Raw genomic sequence first — 10,988 nt, 5'->3', positions numbered from 1 at the left:
TGGCCATGTGATCAAAATTCAGATGCTTAGCAACTGATTCATATTTATGACGGTTGATGTGTCCCAAAGTCATGTGATCCCCTTTTGCAACCTTCTCACAAGCAAAGTCAATGGGGAAGCCAGATTCACTTAACAATTTTGGCAAAAAAGGTCATAAAATGGGGGGAGGAATCACTTAACAAATGTCTCACTTAACAACAGAAATTTTGGGCTCAATTGTGGTCGTAAGTTGAGGACTACTTGTAATTTCTCAACTTAGAAGGATTGTTCCTTATTTTTTCTCTCTCTCTTCTAAGCAGCCATTTAGTGCACACTTCATGCTGGTTTCAATGTCTACTTTTTAATTTTTATTGTGGGGGTAGATAATAGATTTATTGCAGGCTGGACAATTCACAACTCTACCAAATGTCAGTGCAGAATGCATCTCCTAGAATTTCCCAGCATCGCACTGCCAAGTAACATGGCATGATTTTCCTCTAGTTTCCCATGAAAGATCAGGTATAACGAGTTAAGCCCGTTAACAACAGGCCAATTAATGTTTAATGTTTATATGGCTTCTAAAAATAAAGTCTCCTTCACACTGAGCTTAGCTTCTGGAAACTTCATGGAATTGCCCATTTAATTTTCTTCTTTCTCATATAATAATCTTTCAGTACAGTCATACAGAAATGGTTCACCGCTGCATTCCAGCAGGATGTTTTTTTTACTTCCCAGCTTAGACGAAAATCTTAGTGGTTTGGGTGTTTTTCCATCCAGGTGTAACAAAGTCTGGAGAAAACCACAAGTGGGTAAAAAAGTCAAGAAGGCAGTTACGTTCCCAAGATCAAAGCCGGTGGTTCTTTAGGAAAGGTCGCAAACAGGTGATCCCTTGACTCTGGGAGACTGCAAGCGCCATAAATACATTCCGGTTGCGAAGCGCCCGAATTTTGATTCCGTGACTGGGGGGGGGGTTGGTTGTAAGTCCAAGGACTGATTATAACTCACTTTTGCCGTGCCACTTTAACTACAAACAGTTGTTAAACAAATGGTTGTGAGTTGAGGACTATCTGAAACCAATAATGCATTTTTTAAAATCCTTGTAACTATCATAGGTTTCCTTAAGAATCTGGCAAAATGGTCATTTAACAAAAGGTCTGAGACCCTGAGTTCAGCATTTTTAAGATTTTCCATAACACTCTCGGAATAGGAAATTTTTATTTAGGCCAGTTCTTCTCTACTAGCTTATAGCATCTCTCTGGTATCTAAAGCCTGCCCACTTGCTATTTTGGAACAATAATAGATGACTCTAGAAGAGAGCACACATTTCTATTTGAGAAATTATTTCATTAGCTTTGGGACTGCTGCAGTTCTCTATTCTGGAAATAATTATTCTGAAGAATTGAAAATTTATTATGATTTTTGTATTTGAAAACCATCTTTATAAACACCCATTAAACTCCTAATTCCACTCCTCTGGCTTGCATTGATTTTCTTGCTGCTGTATCTTTCTAATTCTTCCTTTGCCACAATTCTTTTCTTAAAGAATAAGAAAAAAAATGATACTTAGGCTTTTAGACATTTTGCTGAAGCGGATTTTGAATCACCTTTCAGGCCATCAATGGAATAAATTTTTGCTGGTTTAAATTTGCACTGCTACAGCAAAGAGCCTAAGTACAGATTCTTTTGGTTTTTTTTTTAATATTATTGTTGAGGTTCGTTGGAAATCCTTCTGGAATAAGATCATGCATCCCTCTGCACACACCATTTTCCTGGAATTTTCAGCAATGCAAAGTGATGGATGGATGTTTCAACTTGAATTTCCCGTCAGAAAAAGTAAAAATACTTGGAAAGCAAGCAAATCTCTACCTAGAAACCACAACATTTTTTCCCCACACAGTCATTTTTAAGTTTCAGAACTCTGAAGCTGTAGAGTTCCATCTTTGTAGCAGTTGGCCAAGGAGCAAATTCTTACTTCTAAGAGAATATATATATATATATATATATATATATATATATATATATATATATATATATATATATATATATATATATATATATATATATATATATATATATATATATATATATATATGTGTGTGTGTGTGTGTGTGTGTGTGTGTGTGTGTGTACATACACACACACATATAGGGGGAATATGTGTGTGTGTGTGTATAATTATTAAAATACAAGTATGATTACAAAATTATCTCTTACTCTATGGTTACCAAAAAAGCCTATTTCTTCTATTATTTTCTATTTTAATATTTTCTAATGATCAAAATTACAAATCAAAAGTTGATTTTTTTCCCCTGCTTCTATAAGTCTAATAAGGGGTTTCCAGTCAGCCATAAATGTAAATGTTTTTTCTCCTAATCAAAGAAGTCAGTTTAGTCATCTGTGTAAGTTTCAACATCTTCATCCACCCTTCCTCCATTGCGAGTAATGCCAAGCTTTTCACTTTTGAGCATATAATAATCTCACTGTAGTTACCATATATAAAAACAAAGTTCTCTGACTTTTTCCCAGCTGTTTATCCATTAATCCCAAAAGAAAAATCTCTAGTTTCAAATCTAGATTAGTCTTTAAAATCTTCTGAATTAGTGGTCTAGTTCATTACCTTATCTTTTGTTATGTAGAGTCCATCAACAAGATGCACTTTTTAACAATAAACAAAAGGTATTTCTAGGCAGGCCTGATCTGTTTAACTGGCAAAGTACAAATTTATACTAAAACACTTTGGTTGAAAATAAAAATAATTTATAAAAAATACTTAAAAGTTATTTTTTCCCCTTTATGCATTTTGAAAATTTCTTAAATCTTTTTTTTTAATTAAGCTTTTTGCTGAACATTCTTGAATCTTTAAATCCTGAAAGTCCCTCTCTTTTTTTGTAATCCTCAAAGTTTTGACTCACCGCAATACTTCCTAAAGTGATTAAGAAATTAGGAAGGTAGAGGTTAATGTCCAAATAGGCTACACCACAGTTGTAAGATAGATGGAATCCCAGGACAGAATAGGACAACTTGCCACAGCTGACTCACCACAGGACAATTCAATGTGGGACAATTCAACATGGGATAACTCAAGAGAGGAACAAGTAGAATCGCAGCTCACCCCAGCCTCATGGACTTCTAGCTTGAGAAGGTTCAAACCTTCAGCAGCCGGCCGCAGATCACCCAGGTAGCCCAGCAGCACCATGGCAGCCATGCCCTGCCCCGCAGCATCAACTGCGCACGATGGGCGGCAAGGGCGGAGTCTTGTCCCTGGCTGCCATGTCCTTGGCTGCACTGCTCCGTTCGGGCCACACTCAGGGGTGACTCTCCTCCGGGGGGGGCAGCTGGTGAGGAGGGGGCCATGGGCCGAGGCGGGGCTGGGCTGATGGCGCACATGCCCACAGAGAGGGCTCTAAATGCTGCCTCTGGCACATGTGCCATAGATTCACCACCACTGAGATAAGGCCTGATGCAACTCACTTGGCCCTCTCTTGAGTTATCCTGCATTAAATTTTCCCATGGTGAGTTATCCATTCCCGAGTTGGCTCGGGCAAATTGTCCTTGACCCTTCCAGACTCCTGGCAGCTCAAATACAAAGACAGCTGCAAAAATTTTCAGCTTCTGCAGTTTACTAACAAAGAGCTTCTGTCCAGACTGCGCATGGGTTATCTCATGATCTCCCTTTCATCCATGGAGATTATGCCAGCCTGCCAGCCAGTGTTCTTGGCTGCAATGTCTCTCCACTCCTTTGGACAGCATCATCCTGTCATAATTCCCCACCAAAGTTCCACTACTAGCTTTAAGGGCCTTCTAAATGAGAGCTTTTATAACTGAACCCTCCAATAGACTGTATCTCTAAAATATTCAAAATTTAACTGCTAAGCTTGTAAGCCGCCCTGAGTCTTCGGAGAAGGGCGGGATATAAATGGAATTAAAATAAAAAAATAAATAAAAAAGAACACAGAGAAGGCTAACACTGAGATCATATGATCCTAATCGTTCTAGAGTTCATCTTAAGGGTCATAAGGTGAGTCTGGAAAATTTGAAGAGGCAAAATGGTATGAGTTGACCAAGAAACTGTCAATGCACTCTTGCCTCTTTGTTGACATCTCTGAAAATTTCTCCTTAATCTCCACCCTACTAGCAGGAGTCTTGATGGTGAGAGGTTCTGAAACTGGATCCTTCCAGGAAAAATAAATCTGTTTCCACCTCGAAGGCCAATAGCTTCTTTCGCAGAGTCAGAGCACAGGAAAGAACCATCAAGGTTGTCCATCGTTCTGCTAATTAGCCCTCTTTTTCAGCATTTCTGATAAATGATCTGGTCTCTACTTAAAAATTCAAATGACAATCCAGTCCCTACCAAAACAGGCAGTTCCTCTGTGGAATATTTCTGCCCTATGGGCGTTTTACCTGATGTTTAATCTACACCCTTTCCTGTAATTTAAAATCATTAGCCTAGATCTGATCCTCTAGGGCAGGGGTAGGCAACCTTGGCTCTGACTCATGGACTTCAACTCCCAGAATTCCTGAGCCAGCCTGGCTCAGGAATTCTGGGAGTTGAAGTCCACGAATCATAAAAGAGCCAAGGTTGCCTACTCCTGCTCTAGGGAAAAACAGGGCAAATTTCTGCCATCAGCCATGTGACAGTGAGGGGCATCCATGGCAAAAGGATAAAGAAAAAGTGAAATAAAAAGGTGAAGCCCTGCCGGTTTTCAATGTGTCTCAATGCATATGAAAAGGATCTTGGCATCAGTTGTGGAGTTACAGATGCCATCTTGATTTTTTTGCCGAACTGTGTGGACCCTCAGACAACAGATCTTCTAAGGTGGGAAGGTGACAGCTCACATATATATGAATCTGATTTATTTATTATTAAAAAATTTTTTATTAAATTTATTTAATTAATTATTTATTTGATAAATTTATAAATGAGGCATCCAACTGACTGCTCTCCTTACACACAAGATTGAGCTCATTAGAGTATGTTGATTAATTAACCTATATTCAGGATCAGACGCATCTCACACTCACCTATTCATGCAACAGATGATTTTCCTAGGACAGACACTCCCAACCACTGACAACCGAACAAGCTGAAATTCAGCAGGTATACTTTCCTTCCAGGTTGTAAAGTCTATTCAAGCATTCTACTGAGGACTTAGTACTAGTAAACCACGGAAAGCGTGCTTCCACTGCCCCCTCGAGGGAATTGCAAGTCAAGACAGCCCAGAACAGAACTTCATGTAAATTGCCACCTTATGGGAGCGTGGAGGTCCTGGGCAGTACACTTTTTTTGAAGTTTACCTCTACATTCATAGAAAGTGGGACTACCTTGGCAAATGATTTCCAACATCACAGATGCTTGAGCTGGTGTAATTTCTTTCTTTGAAACTCAAATACTTTGGCCACCTAATGAGAAGGAAGGACTCACTGGAGAAGAGCCTAATGCTAGGAAAGATTGAGGGCAATAGAAGAAGGGGACGACAGAGAATGAGGTGCCTGGATGGAGTCACCGACGCAGTAGGCGTGAGCTTAAATGGACTCCAGAAGATGGTAGAGGACAGGAAGGCCTGGAAGAATGTTGTCCATGGGGTTGTGATGGGTTGGACACGACTTTGCAACCAACAACAGCAACAATTTCTTTCTCTTTTATCAGCTTACAATTTGGGGGGGGGGGGGTGAGACACCAAACTACAGTGAGAAAGCCAGATCTTGTTTGCTATATGCAGAATATCTTCAGTATTTCTTTCTTTTATTTCTTGATTAAATTTGTATGCTGTTCGTTTTCTCTGATAGGTTACTCTGGGCAGTTCACAGGCAATAAAATACACAAAAAATAAAATATGTTAAAATATTAAAATGACAGATTAAAATTTTAAAAACTATACAAAAACCCAAATTAAGAGATGGACAGCACATGGATGAGGTCTCCTTTTAATTAATTTTAAGTATTAATTACTGGATAGCCTTAATCCTGTAATCGTACATCCAAGTTACAATATATATTGCAGAGTACTTCAGTTTTGAAAGGGGAGGTTTCATTTAAAAATTACTAAAAGCAAAGCCTTTCCCACAACTTGAGCAAAACTCTTCATGACTACATGTAAGTTTAATGCAGGGGTCTTCAACCTTGGCCCTTTTATGACTTGTGGACTTCAACTCCCAGAATTCCTCAGCCAGGCATGCTGGCTGAGGAATTCTGGGAGTTGAAGTCCACAAGTCATAAAAGGGCCAAGTTTGAAGACCCTTGGTTTAATGGGTTACCAGTTTATTTCTGATTTTTTTTAAACTTCCCAGGCTTGTCTGCAGCTCTGAATTTTTCAAAACAGCCTATATTGGAATAAAGTTCAGACCACAAGAGCACAAAGCAAAAACCTGCAGGCAGGCCTTAGTGTCAACGTTTTGTGTCAATCAGTCTTCTGGTGAAAATAATAGTGTTTCAAAACAGGAATTCCTCTCTGGTCTGAAGTCAGAGGACAGGAAGAAGAGTAACCTGGTTGAGTTGGGGTTTAGAAATCAGAAATACTGTTGAGAAAGACACTGGAACTCAGATGTAAATAAACAGCTTCACATTTGAAGTGCTCATGGTTGTCAAACGAAACATCAGATGTCTGCAATTTGTGAGCTGCCATTAATCCACCGTGTCAAAAGCCAGCTGGGAAAGTCAGCAGTGGCAATCATGTTACTGCTGGATGCTGCAACTGTTGTTAAGACTCTTTTTCACATATATTGTATGAAGAACTTTTAATTTAATTTAATTTAATTTAATTTAATTTTTTTTTTTTAATTTATTTGCATTTATATACCGCCCTATTCCCTGAGGACTCAGGGCGGTTTACAGGGAATTAAAAATCCACAATACAAAAGTTAAAAAACCAATTAAAAGATATTAAATTACCCTGTATACATTAAAACCCGAATTAAAAATTTCTCCTCAGCCTGGGCCTGAGAGCTCAAAGAGCCAGGTCTTCAGGCCCCGGCGGAATGATCGGAGGTCGGGGGCAGTCCTCAGCTCCACCGGCAGCTGGTTCCAGAGGGCAGGCGCTCCCACAGAGAAGGCCCTATCCCTGGGTGTCACCCGCCGGCAATCTCTCACCGGCGGCACCCTGAGCAGACCCTCCCTGTGGGAGCGCACTGGGCGAAGGGCGTTTGATGCCGGCAGCAGGTGTTCCCTCAAATAGCCCGGACCCAGGCCATGTAGGGCTTTATAGGTAATAACCAGCACCTTGAATTTCACCCGGAGGGCAACCGGAAGCCAATGCAGCTCGCGGAGTAGAGGTGTTACATGGGAGTATCGGGAAACCCCCATTACAACTCGCGCGGCCGCATTCTGCACCAGTTGAAGCCTCCGAGTGGTCTTCAAGGGCAGCCCCATGTAGAGAGCGTTACAGTAGTCCAAACGGGAGGTCACAAGCGCATGAGTAACTGTGCGTAGGGCGTCTCGGTCCAGATAGGGACGCAACTGGCGCACCAGGCGAACCTGTGCAAAAGCCCCCCTGGTCACGGCTCCTATGTGGTCTTCAAAATTGAGCCGTGAATCCAGGAGGACGCCCAAGTTGCGAGCCCTATCAACGGGGGGTAACACCTCGCCCCCCATCGTTAGAGGTGGAATAACTTGGTTAACCCGAGATGCCGATATGCACAGCCACTCAGTCTTGGCGGGATTGAGACGAAGCCTGTTTCTCCCCATCCAGACCTGAACCGCCTCCAGGCACCGGGACATCACGGAGAGGGCATCGCTGGGTTGGTTCGGGGTGGAAAGAAAAAGTTGGGTATCATCAGCGTACTGGTGATACCCCACCCCGAAACCACGAATGATCTCGCCCAGCGGCTTCATATAGATGTTGAACAGGAGAGGTGAGAGGACCGACCCCTGAGGAACTCCACAAATGAGAGACCTCGGGGTGGATCTCTGCCCTCCTGTCAACACCGACTGCGAGCGGCCCTGGAGGTAGGAGGAGAACCACCGTAAAACGGTGCCTCCCACTCCCAACCCCCTGAGACGCCGCAGCAGGATACCATGGTCGATGGTATCGAAAGCCGCTGAGAGATCTAATAGGACCAGGACAGAGGAACAACCCCTGTCCCTAGCCCTCCAGAGATCATTCACCAGCGCGACCAATGCCGTCTCCGTGCTGTATCCGGGCCTGAAGCCCGATTGGTACGGGTCCAGATAATCAGTTTCCTCCAGGAACAGAGGGAGCTGATGCGCCACCACACTCTCAACAACCTTCGCCAGAAAGCGAAGGTTGGAGACTGGACGATAGTTGTTTAAAACAGCCGGGTCCAAAGCAGGCTTCTTGAGAAGGGGCCTCACCACCGCCTCCTTCAAGGCGGCAGGGAAGACACCCTCCTTCAAAGAAGCAGTTATTACTGCATGGAACCAGCCTCGTGTTCCCTCCCGAGCCGCATAAGCTAGCCAGGAGGGGCACGGATCCAACAAACAGGTGGTGGTGCTCAGTCTCCCCATGATCCTGTCCACATCATCAGGGGAAACAGGGTCGAACTCAGTCCAGATAACATGCTCAAGACCGCCTGATTCCTCCACGTCAGACTCTGCCCAGTCAGAGTCCAAGCCGGTCCGGATCAGAGCGATTTTGTCCGCCAGATGATGACTAAACTCCTCGGCTCGTCCCTGCAAGGGATCCTCTCTCACCTCCTGGTTAAGGAGGGAGCGAGTCACCCTAAACAGGGCGGCCGGGCGATTATCTGCGGACGCGATAAGGGAGGCAAAGTAGTTAGACTTTGCCGTCCTTATCGCCGCAAGATAAGACCTTATAAAGGTTCTTAACTGCAATCGGTCGGATTCGGATCGGCTGGATCTCCAACCGCTCTCTAGACCTCGTCTCCGACGCTTCATCTCCCGGAGCTCCACAGAGAACCATGGGGCCCAACGGGATCTGCGCCGAGTCAGAGGTCGCGAGGGTACAACGCAGTCGAGTGCCCTGGTGGCAGCCGTTTCCCAGGCCTCCACCAGAGCATCGACTGGGCTGTGGGTAAGGGTGATAGGTATAGGCCCAAGCGCCCTCTGGAACCGGTCCGGGTCCATTAGGCGCCTGGGGCGGAACCACCTGGTCGGTTCCGCCGCCCAGCGGCGGGGGATGGCATGACGGAAAACCAGCCTCAGGAGGTGATGATCTGACCATGACAGAGGGGTGATGGATGGGGAACCCCCTCCCAGATCATCCAACCACTGTCCAGACAGGAACACCAGGTCGAGAGTATGATCCCCCTCGTGAGTAGGGCCCTCAATAACCTGGGTCAGGCCCATGGCTGTCATGGAAGCCATGAACTCCCGAGCTAACTCCGACGACCCCCCCAGTGATGGCAGGTTGAAGTCACCCAGGACTATAAGCCTGGGGAACTCCACCGCCAACCCTGAGAGGGTGTCGAGCAGCTCAGGCAGGGCTGTTGCCACACAGCTGGGCGCCAGGTATGTGAGCAACAAGCCCAACTGAACCCGAGGACCACATCTCAAGAGGAGGGATTCACTCCCGGCCATCTGGACAATGGTGGCCTCCCGGGGACACAAAGTCTCCCGAATAACCACTGCCACCCCACCACCCCTGCCCTGAGCCCGCGGCTGGTGCAGCACCCGGAAACCCGGCGGGCATATCTCGGTGAGAGGCACCCCTCCCTCCGAGCCCAGCCAAGTTTCCGTGATGCACGCTAGATCCGCACGTTCCTCCTCGATCAGATCACGGATGAGGGGAGCTTTGTTAACTACGGATCTAGCGTTAAAATAGACCAACCTGAGCTCAGGGGCCTGATCACCCTCATCCCCGGGTAAGAGGGCGCTAACCGGAGGGTCGGAGCGCGCCACCGCTCGGAGATAGCGGGGGCGCGATCCCAGATGTTGATATGGCCCTCCGCGCAAACACCTGCTGCCATACCCTATCGCCGTGGGGATTCGATGCCCCACCCCCACATTCTCAGAACCAGCAGCCACCTCCCCCAACCCCGTCCCGTCAGGACCTCTAACAGGACCAGACTGAGTGCCGGTTAAAAATTCCCTCCCTTCCCTCCCCCTCACTAACTTCTTAAAATAACCGGCTAGAAATTTTATCAGGGGCCTCTTAACATATCTTGACTCGAGGCCCCTATCTAAGCCCAACCACCTCTCGGAATCCCAAAGCTTGGGATCGTCATTAAGGGGAGTATGGAAACAGGCGACAGGTCGCGCCCATGAGGCAGGAACTGCCCTAAGGGCATACAAGTCAGCTCCGGTGTAGTGATAAATCATACTGCGCTGGGATAGTCTTTTAGGGCAGATGTTATGAGTATGTCCAAGGATCACTCAGTGATGGTATAGAGATGGTAAAAAGTCCAGTAGGCATATCTCCTAATCTGCAGAGCCATCTCAGCTCTCACCTGAGATGGGAAATCCAAGGGACAACCTCAGTCGTCCTCTCACTCCGGCTGAGGAGTCCAATCAAGGGCAGAGAAAGAGAAGGGAATCCTGGGCCAGGGCCACCCCAACTGGTCTCTCACACCAGTGAGGTGGCCACTGACCAGTCCAAAACCGTCCTCCCACCACGGTCCGGACCCGGCCACACTGGACTATCAGTAGGAGGGATCAAAGATAGGCATCCTGCTTTAGAAGAAGGCACCACTGTTGCAAATGTTTACACCACAGTAGAAATACCAGCCTTTCAGATGCCTCAAGACTAGTACATTTGGACCAGTATTTTTCAAACCTGGCAAGTTTAAGATTGATGGACTTCAACTCCCAGAATTCTCCAGCCAGTAAATACTGATTTAGACCAGGGGTGTCAAACTGCCGGCCTGTAGGCCGGTTGCATCATGCAGAGGCTGCGCCCACCCCAGCTCCAGCTGTGATTTAGACTAACCCTGTTACAATATTTTCCTGCTTTGTTCAACCACAGGCAATCCTCAATTTATGACTGGCCACTTAATGAGCATTTGAAGTTACAACTAAGACCTCCCCAGAGCTTCTTATGACCCATTTGTGGACTTATGACTGCCACGCATACGCCCACGGTCACTTGATTGCATTT

The sequence above is a fragment of the Vipera berus genome, assembly GCF_964194415.1.
Source record: "Vipera berus genome assembly, chromosome: Z".
In the NCBI taxonomy this organism is placed as follows: domain Eukaryota; kingdom Metazoa; phylum Chordata; class Lepidosauria; order Squamata; family Viperidae; genus Vipera; species Vipera berus.
The sequence above is the reverse complement of the archived record's forward strand: the minus strand, read 5'-3'. Positions refer to the sequence as shown.